This window comes from Ceratotherium simum, chromosome 22 (assembly GCF_057802395.1).
Source record: "Ceratotherium simum simum isolate JZ-2026a chromosome 22, ASM5780239v1, whole genome shotgun sequence".
In the NCBI taxonomy this organism is placed as follows: Eukaryota; Metazoa; Chordata; class Mammalia; order Perissodactyla; family Rhinocerotidae; genus Ceratotherium; species Ceratotherium simum.
Genome location: NC_141921.1, coordinates 31,076,819 through 31,087,470, shown reverse-complemented (window position 1 = coordinate 31,087,470; position 10,652 = coordinate 31,076,819). Strand labels below are relative to the sequence as shown.

The 10,652-nt window shown below is 50.5% G+C and overlaps 1 pseudogene; it reads right to left on the bottom strand.

The window, feature by feature from the left end:
• Window positions 1–3,261: 3,261 nt before the first annotated feature.
• On the bottom strand, window positions 3,262–4,087 carry LOC147914123 (actin, cytoplasmic 1-like; annotated as a pseudogene).
• Window positions 4,088–10,652: the final 6,565 nt, after the last annotated feature.

Below are 10,652 nucleotides of genomic sequence, written 5' to 3'. Positions count from 1 at the left end.
ACACACTACAACATGGATGAAGCTCAGAAACATGATGCTCAGTGAAGGAAGCCAGATGCAAAAAACACGTGCTGCGTGATTCCATTTACAGGAAATGTCCAGAAAAGGCAAATCTGTAAGACAGAAAATAGATTAGTGGTTGCCAGGGCTGGAGGGGGGAATAGGCATGAGAGAACTCTTTGGGACGGTTGAATTAATCATCAGAATCATAATCTAATTCTAAAATTAGATTGTGGTGATGGTTGCACAACTCTGTAAACTCACTAAGAGTCATTGAATTATACGTTTTGAAGAGGTAAATTTAATGGTATATAAATTACGTTTCAATAAAGATGTTAAAAATAACATTGCAATTAACATCTTTTAAATAGCAAATTAAAAACTTTTTATTTCCTCACTGCTACAGAGGAGATAATTTTTCAGCTTGCTGCCTGATTTCGGACTCGCTGCCTGACGTCCTGAGGTCTACCAGAGTTTGTTTCAGGCTCTGGGCTCAGGACACATTTAATTTTCTCGCTTGGAACTGAGAGACCTCAGGTCTTTTTACAGACTGGCAAAATCTGGCAAGGCCCTTTGAAAACAGAGGCATTTCACAGCTAGAGAAATGGAGGATCAGAGAAATAAGGGGCCTGGCCAAGGCCGCACAGGCCTTTGGCAGCAGTTCCATCAATGCCCCGCGCAGACTGGCTTCACAGTACAAATCCCAGAGGAACCGGTCATGGACTGAGCCGACTCTGCGTGGCACAGGCGGCCCCTGGATTCCTTCTGGCCAGAGCCCCTTTAACTTCTCTGGAGACTCTTGCTCCTGCTTGAGACGCTCCTGTAGCTTTTCCCTCTCAGGTGGACAATCACAGTCTCATCTTCCAGGTCTTAACAAGTCTGGTCATGTTTGCGATCAAAGTTTTCATGTTCTATTCAGTCTAAAGCTTCTCCTTCCTGACAGCTAAAAGGATGATATAGAGGTAGAAAAGGTGTTCTTCGTCTGGTGTGGTTGTAATCGGGCACTGGTGCCTCTGGGCACGGCAGGTACCCAAATCCTGATTCTGTCCTCAGGGGGCGCTTCTGTGGGTTCCCAAGAGAACTCCCCACCAGGGACAGCACGTGACATTCCCAGGCAGGGTGGAGGGACTCTTTGGCTGACCCCTTATGACTCCCACCCCTCCTCTCTGCACCCCCCCAGTCACCCCTCTGCTGCAGTTGCCCTGTCCTGGGAGGAAGCCCCGCTGGGCAGGGTCCTTTTCAGGAGGCTCACAGCCACCTTCCTTCCTGAGGTTCCACTTCCCACCCGTGGAAACGGTCACCATTCCCCCCGATCTGGGCAACAGCAGCCTGTTCCCAGAGGACCTGGTTGGGAGCTGCTGGCCCTGTACAAATCTTAGGTAGTGTCTTTGATCCTTACAACAAACTACAAGGTAGGCATTTCAGGCCTGCTCCACCCTCTTCACAGATGAGTAAACTGAGACCCAGACACAACAAGCAGAACTGGCTGGTACCAGAATCCAAGTTTGCCTCACCTCAAAAGTCCTTTTCTTTCTTCCATATCAAGGATTTTCTTGGCCAGACTGAGGTCATTAACAGCAAATATTTATTAACGTCATTAACAGCAAATGTTTAGTGAGTACCTGGCACTGGTGAGGCAGGTCAGACCACGCAATCCTGGCAGACCAGAGTCCTGTTGGCAAAGGGCAGGAGCGGGAGGGAGACAGGATGGCTCAGCTGAGGTCTGTCCTGGGGCCCAGGCCCAGGTGTCCAGAAAGTAGATGTGGAGAAAAAAATATCACCAGGTGGTCTGCAGCCTGGGGGCCAAGGGACAGGAGGTGGGGGTGCCATTATTCAAGGCTAAAACAGTGGTTTCCAAACTTTGCTGCAAATAGAATCACCCAGAGATCTTTAAAAAAAATCCTGATGCCTGGACCCCACCCCTAGACATTCCGATCTCATGGGCACAGGAAGCAGCCTGGGCATCGGGATTTTTAAATGTGTGGCAAAGTTTGCGGCAGGGACAGAGTGTTGGGAGGAGGGGCAGGCAGCTCTGGAGTCTGACAGGAGGAAGCGGCAATGACATGGCCTCAAGAGCCTGAGGTTCCAAGGCTGGGAGCCCAGGGCCTATGGCACCGTGGCTAGCCCAAAATGGCACTTGGGGAAAATTAGTTGGAGGACTGTGGGAGGGAAGGGGAGGAGGGAGGAAAGGAATGGAAGAAAAGAGAAGCAAAGACCCAGGCAGCAGAGTGCCTTTGAGTCCATTATCTGTTACTACTTTCTGTGTGACCTAGGACACATTGCTTCCCCTCTGTGGGCCTCGGTTTCTCCATCTGGAAAAGGAGGGGATTGAACTTGATGATGGCTAAAGATCTTTCTGGCTCCAGGGTTGGAGGACACCACAGGCCGCAGGAGGCTGGACCTCCTAGTGTGTGATAAGCCCAGATGGAGTTCCGGATCTGCAGATCTGTAAACAGACCCTGCACTCTAGTGTGGGCAGGGGGCAGGCACAGAGGTCCCTGAGCACCCCTGGCCCCTCCCTGGCTCCCCGGCCACTCCATCATGCTGCCAGACATGGTTCATGGAAATTTCCTCTCAGCCCGTCTAGCCCAGCCCGGGGAAGGTGGCTATCCTTCCAGCTTCAAGTGGAAATTTCCACTCTCCCCCAACAGCTGGTGGAAGACGCAGTGGAGCTGGAGACAGACAGAGGTCGTGGCAACGGGGTGACTCCTGGGTATGGGCCACACAAGGTTCATCAGGGGTCCAGGCATCCTCCTTCAACAAGTATTTATGGGGCAGCCTACCTACTATGTGCTGGGCCCTATTTCAGGTGCCAGGGACACGGGACAGGACAGACACAGTCCCTGGCCTCCGGAAGCATATCTCCTAATGGGCAGAAGAGAACATACGTGAATACTATGAATAAACTGAGGCAGGGTAAGGAAATAGGGCGTGATGCTGGGGGCAGGGAGGTGGCTGTTTTAGAGAGGGTCATCAGGGAAGGCCTTGCGACATTTGTGTGATGATCAGGGGGAACAGCAAGGACAAAAGCCGTGAAGCAGGGCCTTGGCTGGCGTGCTGAAGATGCAGGACGGAGAGTAGAATGTGACGAGATCAGCGAGTTTCCTGCGGGGCCTTCCTGGGGTGAGGGCTTTGGATTTATGCTTAGTGTTATGAGGAGTCCACAGGCGGTTTCTGAGCAGTGGGGTGACAGGATCTGACTTACATTTTATTTATTTATTTGTTTGTTTGTTTACACACTTACTTATTTTACAACCCAGGGCTGATATTTATCTCAATATCAGGGGCAGGTTTCTTCTCAAAAGCTGTTCCAGCTTCACGAGGTTGACATAAGTGTATATATTTGCCAGGACAAAGTTATACTTGTGAATGAACTCATGCAACAGACACTCTGTGGTTGCATCATTTAGTGGCATTTGCAGTGACAGTGGGTGGGCCTGACCCATCCTCCTTCTGCTGGCTGATCCGCATCTGCTGGAAGGTGGAGAGAGCAGCCTGCAAGAAAACCACCACCCCAGATTCTTAGTGCTGGAGGAGCAACCCTCTTGGTTGGCTGTGATTTCTCCCTGCATTCTGTTGGCACCCTGCAATGCTGGGTGGGCACACAGGTCCTTTGGGAGGTCAACATCACACTTCAGGACCGAGTTGAAAGGGGTTTCATGAAATGCCACAGACTCCAAGCCCAAGAAGGAGGGCTGGGGGAGATGCTCTGGACATCTGGACCTCTCATTGCCCAGGGCGAGCTCCTGACCATCAGCTCACAGCCCTTCTCTGGGGAGGAAGAGGAGGACACAGCAGGGGCCGTCTCCTGCTCCAGGTCCGGGGCGATGTAGCAGAGCTTTCCCTCCACGTCACACACCAGTTCCCTCTCAGCTGTGACAGTGAAGCCGTAACCTCGTCTCGTCAGGATCTCTTCCATGAGGTCATCTCTCAAGTGACGGTCAGCCAGGTCCAGAGGCCAGCGCAGGGCAGAGTGTAACCCTCGCTAATAGGCACTGTGAGGCGGCACCACTGCAGAGTCCACAGCCACCTGGAGGAGGACTCGATCTGGGCAGCAGCACACCTTATGGGTATTGACCTGCGTCATCTTTCCCTATTGGTCTTAGAGTTCGGTGGAACTTTGGTAAAGAGAACAGGGTATTCCTCGGGGCAACACGAGCTTGTCGTAGAGGGTGAGATGCTAGATCCTTCTCCATGTCAGCCCAGGTCAGTGGGGCACTTCAGGGTCAGAACACTGCTCTTGCTCTGAGCTCATCACCCACATATCTGTCCTGTCCCACGTTTACCATGACACTCTGGGGGCATCAGTCCCACTAAGGCCAGCTTTGCACATGCCAGAGCCATTGTGGATAACAAACACAGCAATGTCTTCTTCCATTTTGATGTAGCTGAGATGGTAAAGGCATTGGGCAGAGCGCTGGGGCGGAGAACCCGACTTGAGAGGGTCACTGGGGCTGCCTTGGAGAACACACTGTAGGGGCCAGGGCGGAAGCAGCGGGCTAGTGCAGAGGCTCCCGTAAAGATCCCAGCAAGTGACTGGTGGCCTGGGCAGGGGAGTCGTGCAGGAGGAGGTGAGAGAAGTGGCTGGCTGGTGTCCAGGGGTCTGCCTGGCCTGTCCTTCCACTGTCAGATCATTTAACCACCCCCTCCTCTCTGCAGGACACATGCATATTATCATTTCTTCTTCCATTCATTCATTCCATCAGCAAGTATAATGGAGTGCCCAGATAAATCTGATCAGGACCCACCCTGCTCACCGCCCATCGGTGGCTCCCCAGTGCCTTCCGAATCAAGTCCAAACTCCTAGTCTTGGCTGACAAGGCCTTGTGACCTCCCAGCCTCATGTCTCCCTACTCTTCCTCCATCCATAGCCCAGTCACTCCCACATGCTGCCATCTCGCCTCTCTCAGCCCTCCACATGCTGCTCCCTTTGTCGGAAACACCCACCACTGCTTTTTTACCTGCTCAACTCCTGCTTCTCCTTTGGGACTCAGCTCAGGCATCAACTCCTCCAGGAAGCCCTCCCTGACTGGTCCCCACCACCTCAGTCTGACTTGGTTGCCCTTTTCTGTGCTTCTGTTGGCCCCTCTGATACCCTACGAGCACCCATCACACTGTGATGCCGGTTAATTGCCTCTCCCTCTCCTAGGCTGGGTGTGCTGTTCTGTGACTTGTCCTGTATTCCTGGCACTTAGCGCAGAGAAAACTTTTTGAAAAGTGGGATGAATGAATGAAGGGTGCCAGGCCCTTGTTTGGTGCCTGGAACGGACAGATGAATAAGAGAAACAGCCCCTGTCCAAGGCCAGGAGAAAGGGGAATCAGGAAATGGTTCGTCAAACAATAAGCAAAAGGGGAGCAGGAAAGAGGGCCTAGAGTTTGCCCAGGGGGTCAGTGAGTGCAGTGGAGTTTCTGGAGTCAGAAAGTCCTGGATTCAAATCCCAGCACAGCCATTTATTAGCTGTGTCACGGAGGCTGCTTGCTTACCTTCCTGCAAAATGGAGGTGATAATAAGAACGCCTCCCTCACAGAGAGAGAATGCAGTCCAGTGTTTGGCTCATAGAAAACACTAGAGAAATACATCGACTGTTTTGATTTGCTAACATAATGGACGGGTTAGGAGGGCTGCGAGAACCGACATGCCACATTTTACCCCTGTCACCTGTTTATAGTTCAAATCTTACCACCTTTGGATCAAATGAAAATGCATAGCCCAGAAGTCAGTCTGGCTTCTAGATTACTCCAGAATATAAATGTTACCGAGCAAGGGGCTCACTCTGCTCACCGTGATCTGAGCCAATTAATCACAATGAGTTAGGGATCGAGAAAGGAAGTTTTAATTCAATAAGCCAGCATAATGGGGAAGATGGCAGATTAATGTCTCAAAAAACCATCTTCAAGGATTACAGAATCTTGAGGCAGTTATATAGGGAAAATGGGCAGTAAGGAGGGCTCCAGGGATGTTGGTATCCAGGCATGATGGGCTCTAGGCATTACATTGTTCCATTCTTCTGTCAGCTGTGATGGATAACTAGTAGGTGTGTTTCCTGCCTGTGGTCAGCCTGTTCCTGGTGAGAAACTCATAAAACGAAGTTTTAATTTATCAAACTACATGGGAGTACATGTATAAGTGGAGGCCACAAATAAGGAGAACGTAATTTAGAGTACATGCAGAGCAGCGAGTAGTCACACAGAGAAGGGGCTGGGGCCATTTAGTGTAACAAGATGGCCTCGCTTATGCTCCCTGACGTAAACTCCTCAAGGGCAAGCATTTTTACCTGTTTTATTCACTGCTGAATTCTCAGCAGTGCCTGGTGCATAGTAGGTCCTCAATAAATATTTCTTGAACGAATGACTGAATTCTGGTTTCTCCTCCAAAATCTCAAACTCAACATGACTCCATTAGCTATAACTGCATGCAGCAGCAAGCAATGAAAAGTCACAAAGGCTTGAACAAGGACTAATTTGCCTCCCACAACAAGAACCTGGAGGAAAGGCAGTCCAAGACTGTTATGTCAGCTCAGTGATATTATCAAGGGCCCAAGTTCCATCCATCTCCCTGTTCTAGCTATCTTATCATGTGGCCTTTACCCTCGTGGTCACAAGATGGCTGCTGTACCTCTAGTATCATGTCTCCACTCCTGGAAGGAAAAAGGAGGATAGGAAAAGGGCAAAAGGCAGAAGGAGAGGACAGAAAGGTCAATGCTTAAAGAAAAAAAAACTTTCAGGCTTCTGTTATGAAAAAGAAGGAGAGAATGGATACTGAGGGCAGCCAGCAAGGTCTGCCATGATGGTTAAATGTAACAATTGCTTCTCTCCACGCTCATCCCGCATACCTGTTCCTTCTCCAGGCTTTTTCACTTGAGTAGATGACACCTCCATTCACTCAGCTGCCCAAGTGAAAAACCCAGGGGTCATCCCTCACCCCATGGCCCACATCTAGTCCATCAGCATCCTATTGGCTCCACTGTGATAGATCCTGAATCTGACCTTGACTCGCCATCCCATTGACCCCACCCTAGCCCAAGCCACCCTCATTTCTCTCTCCCCCATTCCTGCTCCCCTTACATCCATTCTCCTCACAGTGGCCTAAGCATCCTTTACAAACATAATCACCCCCTGCTTAAAGCTCCCAGAGGCTTCACATCACACACAGAACATAATGCGACCCCCTGGTCCTGGCCCATAGGCCTGCCTGGCTGGCCCTGCCCACCCCCCTTGCACTGGACCCGCATGCTCATCTTATCCAGCCTTTGAGCTCCTTCCTCACACCTGCTGGTTCCTGCCCTTGGGCCTTTGCACTAGCTGTTCCCTCTGCCAGGAATGCACTGCCCCCTGCCCACCTGAAAAAGAGAACCTCACCCCCTGCCACAGTCGTTGTCTATTATATCCTCCCTTTTCACTTTCTTCATAGTACTCATCATAATCTTTTCTTGTTTGTCTCCTCCACCAGAATGTAAGCTCATGAGGACAGGGCCTTGTGCATAGCCAGGTCCCCAGGGAGTAAAGCTGCCTGGCATATAAGAGGACTTGATATGCATTTGTTCAGTGAATGAATAAATGAATGAATGGAGAGGCTTGTTTTGGGTAATCCCTTAGAGGACCTTCCAGCTCTTGGACATTTGAAGAGGAAGGAGATGAAGCAGATTGAGGGTAGAAGACATGATACCTGAGATACAAGTCAGAAACTGGAACCAACAAGAGATCCTCTTCCCACCAACAGCTAAACCCTCCTCCTGACTGCCCTGGTGATCCTGCCAGCGGGGGCAGCTCTGGGGTGGGAGTCAGAGCCCATTTAGGGAAAACAGGAGGGAGGAGGTGAGAACAGGCACCTGCCATTTTGAACCAGGTGAATTCAGGCCAGAATGGGAACTGACCATCTGGGGAATGGTATTGAGAGCACCACCTACGTCTCTCCCACTGACCAGCCTATGGGTCAGTGATGTAACGCTCTGAACCTCAGTTTCCTTGTCTGGAAAATGGGATAAGAATAGTATGTAGTTCACAAGGATGTTCTAAGGATTCAATAAGATGGAATATGTAAAATGCTTAAAAAGCACGTAGCAAATAGTAAGCACTCAAAACACCTCAGCCAGAAAAGAGACAGGAGGGAGGGAGAAAGTGCAGAGAGAGGCAACGACAGAGAGAGGCAGGTGGCCAGGAACCGGCGGCAGCCCAGTCTGACCTGCTGGGAGTTTGACTCTCCCAGAAAAGACACAGAAATTTAAAGCATTCAGACTTTAGCACCCACTCCTCAAAATGGACTCTTGAGTTCTGGTTCAACTCCTTCATTTTACAAATGTTCTGAGTCCCAGAAAGGACAAAAATTTGCCTAAGATGCCCAGAGAGTTGACAGGAGAGTCAAGCACAGAGACGGCCAGTTGGGGAGGGAAAGGCTCAGATGGGCCAGTGGGGTGGATTATGAGCCCCTGCTTTCCTCAGTCTGGAGGGAGAGGGTCTGCCTTCCTCTGTCCCCTCAGCCGTTGGTTGAGAAGACCCTGCAGTCGGCAGGAGGAACACTGGGCGGGAAGGGACAGGGAGGGGCAGGGGACTGACTTGTCCTGCCCATCCCCCAACCTGTGCTAGGCCCTTCCTCAAACCCAGCACAGGTTCAGCACTCAGCCAGCTGTGAGGGATCATCCTCATCTTACAGATGAGGGTACAGATGCCCAGGCTCCTGTAGAGCTAATAGAGCTAGAACTTGAGTCCCATCCTTTGTGACTCCAGACAGCTCTGCCCTGCTTCTGCCTGGGAATGGAAAGGCCTAGATTTGGGACCACCGCTAACTGGCTGTAACCTTGGGCAAGTCCTTTCTCTCTGGCCTCAAGTTTTTCCTCTAAACAGAGGGTAGACAATGGGGTCACTGAAGGCCCTTCCAGTTGGAGCTGACATTCTTGGAATTCTAAACAAACCCGCCTCCGCTGGCTGAGTCAGGATGGAAGCCTGCCAGAACGCCCTGCAGGTCCCATCGGGCCTCCTTGCCCAGGCGCACAGGGCAGCCCCACCCAGGGAGAGCCCTCATCCTGCCCTGACCTTTTGTTTAACCCCAGGGAGCGCAATGCCTCTTCCCATCCCTTCCAGGGTGGTGCCCATCACTCCACTCCTCCAGCCAAGGGAGCCTGGGCCTCAGCCCACGCTGCTCTCTGGGGCAAATCTCAACTCAACAGTTTGGGGAAATGAAGCCAAACAATGTACAAGCCCTTCAATTAGGGCCTATTTCCCCCAAACCTTTGAGGCTTTGGGAACCCACAGGTCAAGATTGAGGCTGCTGCTTCTCAAACCAAATTAAAAAAAAATTTTTTTTAAATCTGCTGAGCACTTAAACTTTTGTAAAATTAAAGAAATATACAAGATAGTGGTAATGGTTACACAATAATTGTGAATGTACTTAATGCCACTGAACTGTACACTTAAAAATAGTTAAAATGGTACATTTTATATGTATATATATATATATATATATATATTTTTTTTTTTTTGGTGAGGAAGATTGTCTCTGAGCTAACATCTGTGCCAATCCTCCTCCATTTTTGTATGTGGGATGCGCCACAGCATGGCTTGATGAGCGATGTATAGGTCTGCGCCTGGGATCCGAACCTGCAAAGCCCAGGCCGTGAAGCAGAGCATTCGAACTTAAGCACTAAGCCACTGGGCCGGCCCCGGTTATGTATTTTTTATAATAAAAAATGTTAATAGATAAAATGAAATTTAAAAAAAGATGCAAAATACTAGCTTCGACTTGAATGGTATTCAACAGACCTTGTTGGATTGTTAAAAACTTTCTAAATGCTTACTTTCAATTTCGGTACTTATCTCATAGCAGACCAGTGACAGTTTGTGGATTGGCAGTGGTCCAGGGACTGCTCTTTGATAGCGCTGATTCAGGCTGTTGAGAGGTGGACTCTGGCTTTGTAGAGCCTCTCAGAAGATTTACCAGGAGGAATGAGGCTCCTGCATCCCTGCTCCCCTAAGATGCCAAGTCAATTAACCGCAAGAAGCCCCAGGCCAGGCACGCTGCTCTGACTCATGGCTGGATCTCTCCTTCCACCCCAGTCTGTTCCCCGGGGCCTTCTTGATGTACACTGTTATTCAAGTGTCCCTGTCAGTGGCCCCTGATAAGCATGGGGAGTTGTGGGCTCGGGGGTGGAGTGGAGTGAGCTGGGAGGAAGAAGTAAGTACAGGGTAGAGGTGTGCCTTCTTTGCTTCTAACCCTATACCAAACTTGGCCCAAGCATCACCTCCTACAGAAAGTCATCCTGGGCCTGCAGCCAGACTGAGGGTCCCCTGCCTGTGTCCCCACATCACAGTACAGGTCTCCCTGTATTTGCATCAAACAGTTGACATAATAATTCGAAAGTGGTGCCTACCCCTCTGTGGGGGTGGGGGGTGTAACGCGCCTTGGTTTGAGGGTATGGCCAGATTTCTGGCCTCGGCTGGGTGCCCAGTGCAGGGTACAGTCTGCACAACTCGGAGCAGCGGCCTCGATGGTTGGAGCTCCAGGCCCATCTCCACCCGACTTCAGGGGACTGGGGAGTGGGAATTGTGCCTGGGACGTTGCATCCTGAGTACAGTGGTCCCTGCCTGGTTGAGCAACAGAAAACACTGTGGGCTTAAAAAAAATCTAGACACCTAGGCTCCAATTTTAGGAATTCTAT